At 46.4% G+C, this 11321-nt stretch overlaps 1 pseudogene across 1 annotated transcript in view; it reads right to left on the bottom strand.

Annotated features, from left to right (window-relative positions):
* The window catches only part of LOC123993660, a 39138-nt pseudogene that overhangs the window by 4326 nt on the left and 23491 nt on the right, over window positions 1–11321 (bottom strand). The window contains exons 19-31 of the transcript XR_006831491.1: window positions 11168–11238; window positions 10815–10983; window positions 10563–10655; window positions 10019–10193; window positions 9591–9730; window positions 9166–9267; window positions 8755–8903; window positions 8368–8496; window positions 7206–7432; window positions 6859–7111; window positions 6669–6776; window positions 5833–5959; window positions 410–487 (exon numbers count right to left, since the gene is read on the bottom strand). The product of XR_006831491.1 is annotated as a cohesin subunit SA-2-like (transcript). The remainder of the gene's footprint in view (window positions 1–409; window positions 488–5832; window positions 5960–6668; window positions 6777–6858; window positions 7112–7205; window positions 7433–8367; window positions 8497–8754; window positions 8904–9165; window positions 9268–9590; window positions 9731–10018; window positions 10194–10562; window positions 10656–10814; window positions 10984–11167; window positions 11239–11321) is intronic.

Below are 11321 nucleotides of genomic sequence, written 5' to 3'. Positions count from 1 at the left end.
TTTCTAGGGAACAATAAGTGCTTTAAAACATAGCTAGAACTTTTTTTTAAACATTTTTAAACCTTTATTTAACTAGGCAAGTCAGTTAAGAACAAATTCTTATTTTCAATGACGGCCTAGGAACAGTGGGTTAACTGCCTTGTTCAGGGGCAGAACGACAGATTTTTACCTTGCAAGGTGGAATCCCCGAGCTGACAACCTTTTGGTTACTAGTCCAACGCGCTAACCACCAGGCTACCTGCCTCCCCAATAAAATAATAAAACCTCTTATTTTCCAGTTCTCCTTCATTTAAATTGAGAGCACCAGTACAACCAATGAAAATGTTTCATTTAGAGCGCTGTGTAAGTATAAGGAAGAGTATTACTATGGAGTAATAATGGTTGGGTATAAGAGAAGAGAGTTACTTACAGACTCATCCATGATGGAACCAGGGTCAAAGTAGTCTGGTTTCAGCTCTGATCTCTCTCTCCTGTTCTTAGAGGGGGGCTGGAGAAAGGAGAGAGAAACAAATATGAAATGTTTTAAATTCTGCTAATATGGGCCGATAGTGATAATTACACACTGAAGAAAAAAATAAAAACGCAACATGCAACAATTTTAAAGATTTTACTGAGTAACAGTTTATATAAGGAACTATGTCAATTGAAATACATTAATTAGGCCCTAATCTATGGATTTCACACGACTGGGAAAACATGTGAATGTGTTGGTCACAGACCTTAAAAGGGGGAGGGACATGGATCAGAAAACCAGTCAGTATCTGGTGTGACCACCATTTGCCTCATGCAGTGTGACATCTTCACATAGAGTTCAACAGGCGGTTTGTGAGCTTTGGAATATGGTTCCACTCTGTGTTAAGTTGCTGAATATTGGCGGGAACTGGAACACACTGTCGTACACGTCGATCCAGAGCATCCCGAACATGCGTGAGTACGCAGGCCATGGAAGAACTGGGCCATTTCTAGCTTCAAGTAATTGTGTACAGATCCTTGCAAAACATGAGGTGATGGATGAATGGCAATGACAATTGTCCTCAGGATCTAGTCACGGTACAGAGCATTCGGAAAGTACTCAGACTTCACTTTTTCAACATTTGGTTACATTACAGCTTCATTCTAAAATGGATTTAAAAAAATGTCTCAATCTACCCCATGATGACAAAGCAAAAACTGTTTCAATGTTTCCATTGATCATCCTTGAGATGTTTCTACAACTTGGAGTCCACCTGTGGTAAATCCAATTGATTGGACATGATTTGGAAAGACACACCTGTCTATATTTTTATTTTATTTCACCTTTATTTAACCAGGTAGGCAAGTTGAGAACACCTTTATTTAACCAGGTAGGCAAGTTGAGAACAAGTTCTCATTTACAATTGCGACCTGGCCAAGATAAAGCAAAGCAGTTCGACGTGGTCCTTCTGTAGCTCAGTTGGTAGAGCATGGCGCTTGTAACGCCAGGGTAGTGGGTTCGATTCCCGGGACCACCCATACGTAGAATGTATGCACACATGACTAAGTCGCTTTGGATAAAAGCGTCTGCTAAATGGCATATATTATATTATATATTAGATACAACGACACAGAGTTACACATGGAGTAAAACAAACATAGTCAATAATACAGTATAAACAAGTCTATATACAATGTGAGCAAATGAGGTGAGAAGGGAGGTAAAGGCAAAAAAGGCCATGGTGGCAAAGTAAATACAATATAGCAAGTAAAACACTAGAATGGTCGTTTTGCAATGGAAGAATGTGCAAAGTAGAAATAAAAATAATGGGGTGCAAAGGAGCAAAATAAATAAATTAATTAAATACAGTTGGGAAAGAGGTAGTTGTTTGGGCTAAATTATAGGTGGGCTATGTACAGGTGCAGTAATATGTAAGATGCTCTGACAGTTGGTGCTTAAAGCTAGTGAGGGAGATAAGTGTTTCCAGTTTCAGAGATAAAAAGGTCCCACAGTTTTTTTAAATTGTTTTTTTGATGTTGGTAATTTTACCCCCTTTTTCGTGATATCCAATTGCGATCGTGTCATCGCTGCAACTCCCCAATGGGCTTGGGAGAGGCGTCCTCCGAAACATGACCTGCCAAGCCGCGCCACTTCTTAACACCTGCTCAGTTAACCCGGAAGCCAGCTGCACCAACTTGTCGGAGGAAACACCGTTTAACTGACGACCCAAGTCAGCTTACAGGCGCCTGGCCCGCCACAAGGAGCTGCTAGAGCTCGATGAACCAAGGAAAGCCACCCGGCCAAACCCTCCCATATCCCGGACGACGCTGGGCCAATTGTAAGCCCTATGGGACTCCCGGTCACGGGATTGAAACCCAGGCTGTAGTGATGCCTCAACACTGCAATGCAGTGCCTTAGACCAATAAGGTCCCACAGTTGACCGTGAATATCAGTGCAAAAACAAAGAAACCAATGGTCACGGACAGAGCTCCAGAGTTTCTCTGCGGAGATGGGAGAACCTTCCAGAAGGACAACCATCTCTGCAGGACTACAACAATCAGGCCTGTATGGTAGAGTGGCCAGACGGAAACCACTCCTCAGTAAAGGGTACACTCCCCAGTAAAGGGTACATGTAAAGGGTACACTCCCCAGTAAAGGGTACATGTAAAGGGTACACTCCCCAGTAAAGGGTACATGTAAAGGGTACACTCCCCAGTAAAGGGTACATGTAAAGGGTACACTCCCCAGTAAAGGGTACATGTAAAGGGTACACTCCCCAGTAAAGGGTACATGACTGCCCGCTTGGAGTTTGCCAAAAGACACAAAAACTCTGACCATGAGAAACAAGATTCTTTGGTCTGATGAAACCAAAATTCAACTCTTTGACCTGAATGCCAAGGACCACGTCTGGAGGAAACCTGGCACCATCCCTACCGGTGAAGGATGGTGGTTGCAGCATCATGCTGTGGGGATGGTTTTCAGCGGCGGGGACTGGGAGACTAGTCAGGATCGAGGGAAAGATGAATGGAGCAAAGTACAGAGATCCTTGATGATAACTTGCTCCAGAGCGACCTTAGACCGTGGGGAAGGTTCACCTTCCAACAGGACAACGACCCTAAGCACACAGCCAAGACAATACGAGTGGCTTCAGGACAAGTCTATGAATGTCCTTGAGTTGACCGCCAAAGCCCGGAATTGACCCAACGTCTCGAGAAACCTGAAAATAGCTGTGCAGCAACACTACCCATCCGATCTGCAGAGAAGAATGGGAGAACCTACCAAAATACAGGTGTGCCAAGCTTTTAGTCATACCCAAGACAACTCGAGGCTGTAATCCCTGCCAAAGGTGCTTCAACAAAGTACTGAGTGAAGGGTCTGAATACTTCCGTTAAATACAATATCATAAAAAAATATGAATATATTTGCCAACATGCCTAAAAACCTGTTTTTGGGTTGTCATTATGGGGATTGATGACGGAAATGTTTTTTTCTCTCTTCTGAATGCACTGCATCTCTGTACATTCAAATTGCCATTGATAAATTGCAATTGTGTTTGTTGTCCGTAGCTTATGCCTGCCCATACGATAACCTCACAGCCACCACGGGGCACTCTGTTCACAACGTAGACATCAGTAAACTGTTCGCCCACACGACGCCATACTGCCTGGTACATTTGAAACCGGGATTCATCTGTGAAGAGCACACCAGAGTGCCAGTGGACATCGAAGGTGAGCATTTGTCCACTGAAGTTGGTTATGACTCCCAAATTCTCTAAAGCTGGGTGCACACTACACAATTTCATCCCCGATTTAGCTGGTCCAGACACATTTTTGAGATCAGAGACAAAGTTGATGCCTACTCAGGGGGGGTGGCACACAGACGCTCGTTTAGTGCGAGCAGGTTAGAGACGCAATCCGAGGTCTATCAATCTCGACTTTGAGCAGTGCCCCACGTCCCAATATTTTGAAACCTTATTTTATCAGCACAAAATCTTCAATGCTTTTGTAGTGAGATGTGCAACGACAATGAGCAATAGCCAATGAGATCTCGCTGTGAGATGCCTAAGACAGAGCTACAGGGAGACAGCTGATCATCCTCGCAGTGGCAGACCACGTGTAACAACACCTGCACAGGATCGGCATATCTGAACATCACACCTGCGGGACAGGTACAGGATGGCAACAACAACTGTACGAGTTACACCAGGAATGCACAATCCCTCCATCAGTGCTCAGACTGTCTGCAATAGGCTGAGAGAGATTGGACTGAGGGCTTGTAGGCCTGTTGTAAGGCAGATCCTCACCAGACATCATCGGCAACAATGTCGCCTATGGTCACAAACTCACCGTCGCTGGACGAGACAGGACTGGCAAAAAGTGCTCTTCACTGACGAGTTGCGGTTTTGTCTCACCAGGAGTGATGGTCGGATTCGCGTTTATTGTCAAAGGATTGAGCGTTACACAGAGGCCTGTACTCTGGAGCCAGATCGATTTGGAGGCGGAGGGTCCGTCATGGTCTTGTGGTGTCGCAGCATCATCGGACTGAGCTTGTTGTCATTGCAGGCAATCTCAACGCTGTGCGTTACAGGGAAGACATCCTCCTCCCTCATGTGGTACCCTTCCTGCATTCTCATCCTAACATGACCCACCAGCATGACAATGCCACCAGCCAAACTGCTCGTTCTGTGCATGATTTCCTGCAAGACAGGAATGTCAGTGTTCTGCCGTGGCCAGCGAAGAGTCTGGATCTCAATCCCATGGAGCACGTCTGGGACCTGTTGGATTAGAGGGTGAGGGCTAGGGCCATTCCCCCCAGAAATGTCCAGGAACTTGCAGGTACCTTGGTGGAAGAGTGGGGTAACATCTCACAGAAAGAACTGGCAAATATGATGCAGTGCATGAGGAGGAGATGCACTGCAGTACTTAATGCAGCTGGTGGCCACACCAGATACTGACTGTTACTTTTAATTTTGACCCCCCTTTGTTCAGGGACACATTATTCCATTTCTGTTAGTCACATGTCTGTGGAACTTGTTCAGTTTATCTCTCAGTTGTTGAATCTTGTTATGTTCATACAAATATTTAAACATGTTAAGTTTACTGAAAATAAAACGCAGTTGACAGCGCGAGGATGTTTCTTTTTTTTGCTGAGTTTAGCATGTGTTTGAACTTTAACCAGAGCCAAAGTGTCAAACCGTTACAGCTCTGAAGGTCACAAGTAATGTTATTCAATTCATAATATTGTTATGAATATATTTCAACTCTGTATGGCAAGCGTGAATGTCTGACTGATGAGGTTGCTTTGAGCCACAGATCGTTGTAACTACTTTAAATCTACATCACATCATTGTTTTGGCGAGACAGCGTGCTATGGAGAATCCTCACGACCAAGTGAAGAATCTTGTAAGTGTGACCTACCGTCCGTGCTACATGGTTCAGTGTGCGCACCACTACGTCGGGGAAACAACAACAAAAACTACAGGAGAGATTCATGTGAGAAGTTTAGCGATGTTAGGATTTTTAAAGTCATGTAGTGTACACCCGGGTTAAAATGATGTTTGAGGTAGCTTATTGTAGAGAAATGAATAGATTCTCTAGCAACAGCTCTGATGGACATTCCTGCAGTCAGCATGCCAATTGCACGCTCCCTCAACGTGAGACATCTGAGGCATTGTAGAAAATTACGTAATATTTCTGGGATCTTTTATTTTAGCTCATGAAACCAACATTCTACATGTTGCGTTTATATTTTTAAAATCTCTTCTTTTCAGTATATTTAGTGTTTCTTGACAGAAATATTTGTGTGATCACCACATAATTCGCTTGTAAAGGTTTTATAAACCAAATGCCATATTTGTAGTAAAAGGTCAAAGGTCTCACCAGGTCGATGTCCATGGTGTCAAAGTCCATGCCCTCGTTGAGGTCTTCCATACGACCCTCTGACGACATCATCACGTCCTCTACGATAGGCTCCTCATCCTCCTCCATCAGCCCTGTACCACGCCGACTACACACACACCATAATTAGTACAAACTACCATCAATATAGAGTAGCTGTACATAAACAAATGGTTAGTCCACAAAGAGATATGTTAAGGAAGTAGCTCTTACATGGCCTGTTGCAGGTTGGTCCTGAGCTCAGGGTTAGGGAGGGATGGGTATGTGTGTGTGTGTGTGTTGTGTGTGTGTGTGTGTGTGTGTGGTGTGTGTGTGTGTGTGTGTGTGTGTGTGTGTGTGTGTGTGTGTGTGTGTGTGTGTGTGTGTGTATTCTTACATGGCCTGTTGCAGGTTGGTCCTGAGCTCAGGGTTAGGGAGGGATGGGTATGTGTGTGTGTGTGTGTGTGTGTGTATTCTTACATGGCCTGTTGCAGGTTGGTCCTGAGCTCAGGGTCAGGGAGGGATGGGTATGTGTGTGTGAGTGTTCTTACATGGCCTGTTGCAGGATGGTCCTGAGCTCAGGGTTAGGGAGGGATGGGTATGTGTGTGTGTGTGTGTGTATTCTTACATGGCCTGTTGCAGGTTGGTCCTGAGCTCAGGGTCAGGGAGGGATGGGTATGTGTGTGTATTCTTACATGGCCTGTTGCAGGATGGTCCTGAGCTCAGGGTTAGGGAGGGATGGGTATGTATGTGTGTGTGTGTGTATTCTTACATGGCCTGTTGCAGGTTGGTCCTGAGCTCAGGGTCAGGGAGGGATGGGTATGTGTGTGTATTCTTACATGGCCTGTTGCAGGTTGGTTCTGAGCTTGGCGTAGTTCATGGCTCTCTCCTGCTGCTGACGAACCTCCTCCTGCTGCCTCTGTGCCAGCATCCACGTCACCTGGGTACTACAAACACAGACATCAATAAGTTAAATAACCACACTGGTGGTTCAGGTAGGTATACGTTGAGAAGGAGAAAGAATCTTACTTGTAGTCGATGGGTGTCTGGTGGAGTTGAGGGGTTTGGGGGAGTGTGTGAGGGTGAGGATGCTGCTGGGAGTCTGAAGGGAGGGCGTACACTCCCATGTAGCTGTCGTCTCTCCCCCGTTTGGCCTCCTCCCTCATGTCCCCTGGTCCTCTCATCATGGTAGAGGTGAGGTGGGGGGAGGGCATCATCACGGGCGTCTGCATGCTCTGGTGCTGCCACGACATATCTGCACTGCTGCTACTGCTCTCCTCCGCTATAGAGAACACACACTGTTAAACACACACACCACTCTAACATGGCCATGTAGTGACTACAGTCTGACTTCCAGACCCTGGTTCTGGAGCTACCTTCAGGGAGTTTCCTCTTAGCTGCAGCGACGGTAGCAGTGGGAGTAGCAGCCTTGGTCTTCTTGGATCTGACCGACGACCCTCTGGAGGAGTATCCGGAGACAACAGACATGGTGTCATCGTCCCCTCCGGCCTGCAGGGAGTTCCTGTAGGAGATGAGCGGTAGCCAGCAGTCGTCTCTCTGGAGGGCCATCTGGAAGGTCATGAACCTCTCCAGATACATGTGACTACAGGGGAGACAGGAGAGATGTTACACACACACACACACTGAAGAAAAACATTAAACGCAACATAAAGTTCGTCCCAGGTTTCATGAGCTGAAATAAAAGAACCCAGAACAAAAAGCTTATTTCTCTCAAATGTGTTTACATTCCTGTTATTGAGCATTTCTCTTTTTCCAAGATAATCCATCCACCTGACAGGTGTGGCATGTCAAGAAGCTGATTAAACAGCATGATCATTACACAGGTGCACCTTGTGCTGGGGACAGACTACTAAAATGTGCAGTTTTGTCACAACACAATGCCACAGATGTCTCACGTTGAGGGAGCGTGTAATTGGCATGCTGACTGCAGGAATGTCAACCAGAGCTGTTGCCCACTCCAATGTTATTTTCAAGAATTTGGCAGTATATCCAACTGGCCTCACAACAGCAGACATATGTAACCACACCAGCCCAGGACCTCAACATCTAGCTCCTTCACCTGTGGGATCATCTGGGACCAGCAACCTGGACAGCTGATGAAACTGAGGAGTATTTCTGTATGTAATAAAATCCTTTTGATGGGAAAAACTCATTCTGACTAGCTGGGCCTGGCTCCCAAGTGGCCTCCCAGTCATGTTAAATCCATAGATTAGGGCCTCATTTGTTTATTTAAAATTGACTGATTTCCTTATATGAAGTGTAACTTTGAAATGATTGTGTTTATATTTTTGTCCAGTATACATACACACAACTAAACAAAGTCATTTGGAAGGTCCTTATGGTCATGTGTCTGGGAGGGACACAGACCTCTTATCCTGCTTCATGACATTTCATACGAGTCATCACTTACAGACATCAGTTACCACACACACACACACACACACACACACACACACACACACACACACACACACACACACACACACGTCTGATTAGGAGGCAGAGATGTGTACTCACACAGTCCTCTTGTCCTGCCTCATTAGTTTGGAGGAAAACTCAGAGAGGATGTCTAGGAAGGCCAGGTGAAGAGGAGGGTTGCCCTCTCCCTGTGGACTGGGCTCCTTAAACGCAAACTCTATACCATCCCTGGGGGGAAGAGAGCGAGAGAGAAGAGGTAGGGAGAGGGGAGTGAGGGTAGAGGGAGACAATTTTAGATCAGAAAAGTGGGAGGTATCTAACAGCATATGTAGATAGATACATTAACTAGTCCTATTCATAGCTCACATTCATCATATGTTAATCATGTTCAGTAATGCTAATCATATTAAAAAGCTATCTTATCTGCTGGTTATGTCAGTCTTGTGTACAATAAAGCTACGGAGAAAGAGATCAGAAGAGACTGACTTGTGCAGCATGGCGATAGCGTCTCGTGTTTTGACCTGGTCCAGACCGAAGGTGAGAGAGAAACGTCTGGCCAGCTCCTTGATCCCACAGAATGCTGAGGACGAGCGGTCAAATCCTGTCCCCAACTCTGACAACATCTCATGGAACAACTAGAGGAGACGGGGCAGAGAGGGCAGGACGGGGCAGAGAGGGCAAGACGGGGCAGAGAGGGCAAGACGGGGCAGAGAGGACAAGACGGGGCAGAGAGGGCAAGACGGGGCAGAGAGGACAAGACGGGGAAGGGTGAATAAATGTGTGGAATAAAGACATGGTTCTTTCAATCCGATTGGTTCCACAAAGGCTGGCCTGCAGTCTGGAGATCAGGAGATCTAGCTTGACTAAAACAACAGTGTGTGTGTGTGTGTAACCCACCTGTTGTAGACTGAGAATGAGTGTCTTGGCACATTGGATCTTGTCTATCTGTCTGGTCTTTGACATGGTCTCCTTGATGATGTCACCATAGTCATTATAATACTAGAGAGAGGAAGACAGTTCAACCACAAGTCAGTCTCTCTCACAGGGGAAAAAAACAGGACTTGTGATCATTTGCAACCAAGCCGTACACGGGATGACTCCGGTATTGATCTGGTGTTTAACGAGTGTCGTAGGCAAGGAGAAGTGATAACCATATCATCTCTGGAACGGGCGTCCCTATTCAAGTCAACGATGGCATACTGTGTGGACTGACGACCGTTGTGAGTGTATCCCTGAGTTTAACAGTCAAATTGCCAGGGTTAGAGGTCCTTTCTAAAGAGCCTTATTTCTCTGGTCTGTGTAAAGCGTTTCTCCATTCTCACCCTCATGTACTGCTTAAAGATGTCAGCGCCAGTGTTCATCTCTACTACGTTATAGATGATAAGTTTACAGTAGGCCGCCAGGAGGTTACGTCTCTTATGAAGAGCTTCTATCTTCGCTGCCTCGTCATCCTGCTGGCCATCTGTAGATACGACATAACAGATAAACAGTTACACAGCCAGTCACACAGCTCTTATCTAGAGGTAAAGCCGGGCACACACACATCACAGGGCCAGACGGTAACATCATTCACTTAGCAGGGTCTTCTTCGGCCATCGCTAACCAACAAGAGCTATTTTCAAGTGAAAATAAGCAACCTACTAGAAAAGACTGTAGCGGTATGTGTGTGCTTAGCAGTGTGTGTGGTTAGCAGTGTGTGTGGTTAGCAGTGTGTGTGGTTAGCAGTGTGTGTGGTTAGCAGTGTGTGTACCTGTGCTGCCGTTGTCATCGTCCTGGTCTATAAACACATGGTGCAGTATGAAGGACAGTAGTTCTGTCTGTAACGAGTCATCAGGACTGTAGACCAGCGGCTCCAGCTGCTCTCTGCCTCCCGATACCATCTGATGACTAAAGACCAGCAACACATCACACAGGATGGTGAACGCCTGGTGGAGAGAGAGGAGATGGACTGTTGGTTATCAGTGGTCTGCCTCCCGAGGCCATCTGATGACTAAAGACTAGCAACACATCACACAGGATGGTAAACGCCTGGTGGAGAGAGAGGAGATGGACTGTTGGTTATCAGTGGTCTGCCTCCCGAGGCCATCTGATGACTAAAGACTAGCAACACATCACACAGGATGGTGAACGCCTGGTGGAGAGAGAGGAGATGGACTGTTGGTTATCAGTGGTCTGCCTCCTTGGCCACGTCTTCCTCATCTCAATAGGGTGGCACGGGGATTCTGGGAATTTCATGTTTGAAAATAACCCGATTTAAAATCAGTAGGATGTGAATAGCCGCTACAGGACAGTACCTGTTCCTTGACGGTTGTGTTGACGTTGGTGAGGTAACGTTGACACATCAGACAGAACATCCGCATCTGTTTCCTCAGGCTCACCAGCTCCTCCTACAAAAACAGGATTTCCTCCGAAATTACATACAACATGAGTGAACCATCAACAGATCTGCTGTGTAAACCTTCACTGCCTCCCCAATGCCATTTTCCTAGCTACCAGATAACACACAAATGAAAGAGAAGGTTCTGAGCTGCCAGCCAGCTGCATACCTTTCTGTGGCTGCCCTCCGAGACCTTGGCCAAGTACCACAGGACAATGTAGTGGGTACACTGTAGAGCATGGACCACTATCTGCTCTGGCATGTCTCCGTTCTCAATGCCCGTGTTGAGCAACTTGAAGTTACTGCTGAACAGATCCCACTGGGACAGGTCATGGGCACTGGGGGAAGAGAGAGTTAACAACGTCAGGAGCCAGAGACAGAGGGGAGCGAGAGAAGAGAGACAGCGAGGAGGGAGAGACAGAGGAGAGCGAGAGAAGAGACAGCGAGGAGGGAGAGACAGAGGAGAGCGAGAGAAGAGAGACAGCGAGGAGGGAGAGACAGACGAGACAGAGAGTTCTTTACTTGTGGAATGCTGTGATTCTCTTGAGAGTAGACAGGACCTGGTAGGCATCATCATCATCAGGCTCCTCACCCTGAACACAGAGACAGACCAGTGTCAACCAAACACAGAGACAGACAGACCAGTGTCAACCAAACACAGAGACAGACAGACCAG

The sequence above is a fragment of the Oncorhynchus gorbuscha genome, linkage group LG13 (assembly GCF_021184085.1).
Source record: "Oncorhynchus gorbuscha isolate QuinsamMale2020 ecotype Even-year linkage group LG13, OgorEven_v1.0, whole genome shotgun sequence".
NCBI lineage: Eukaryota > Metazoa > Chordata > Actinopteri > Salmoniformes > Salmonidae > Oncorhynchus > Oncorhynchus gorbuscha.
Note: the sequence above shows the minus strand (reverse complement) of the source record. Positions and strands in the feature narration are given on the sequence as shown.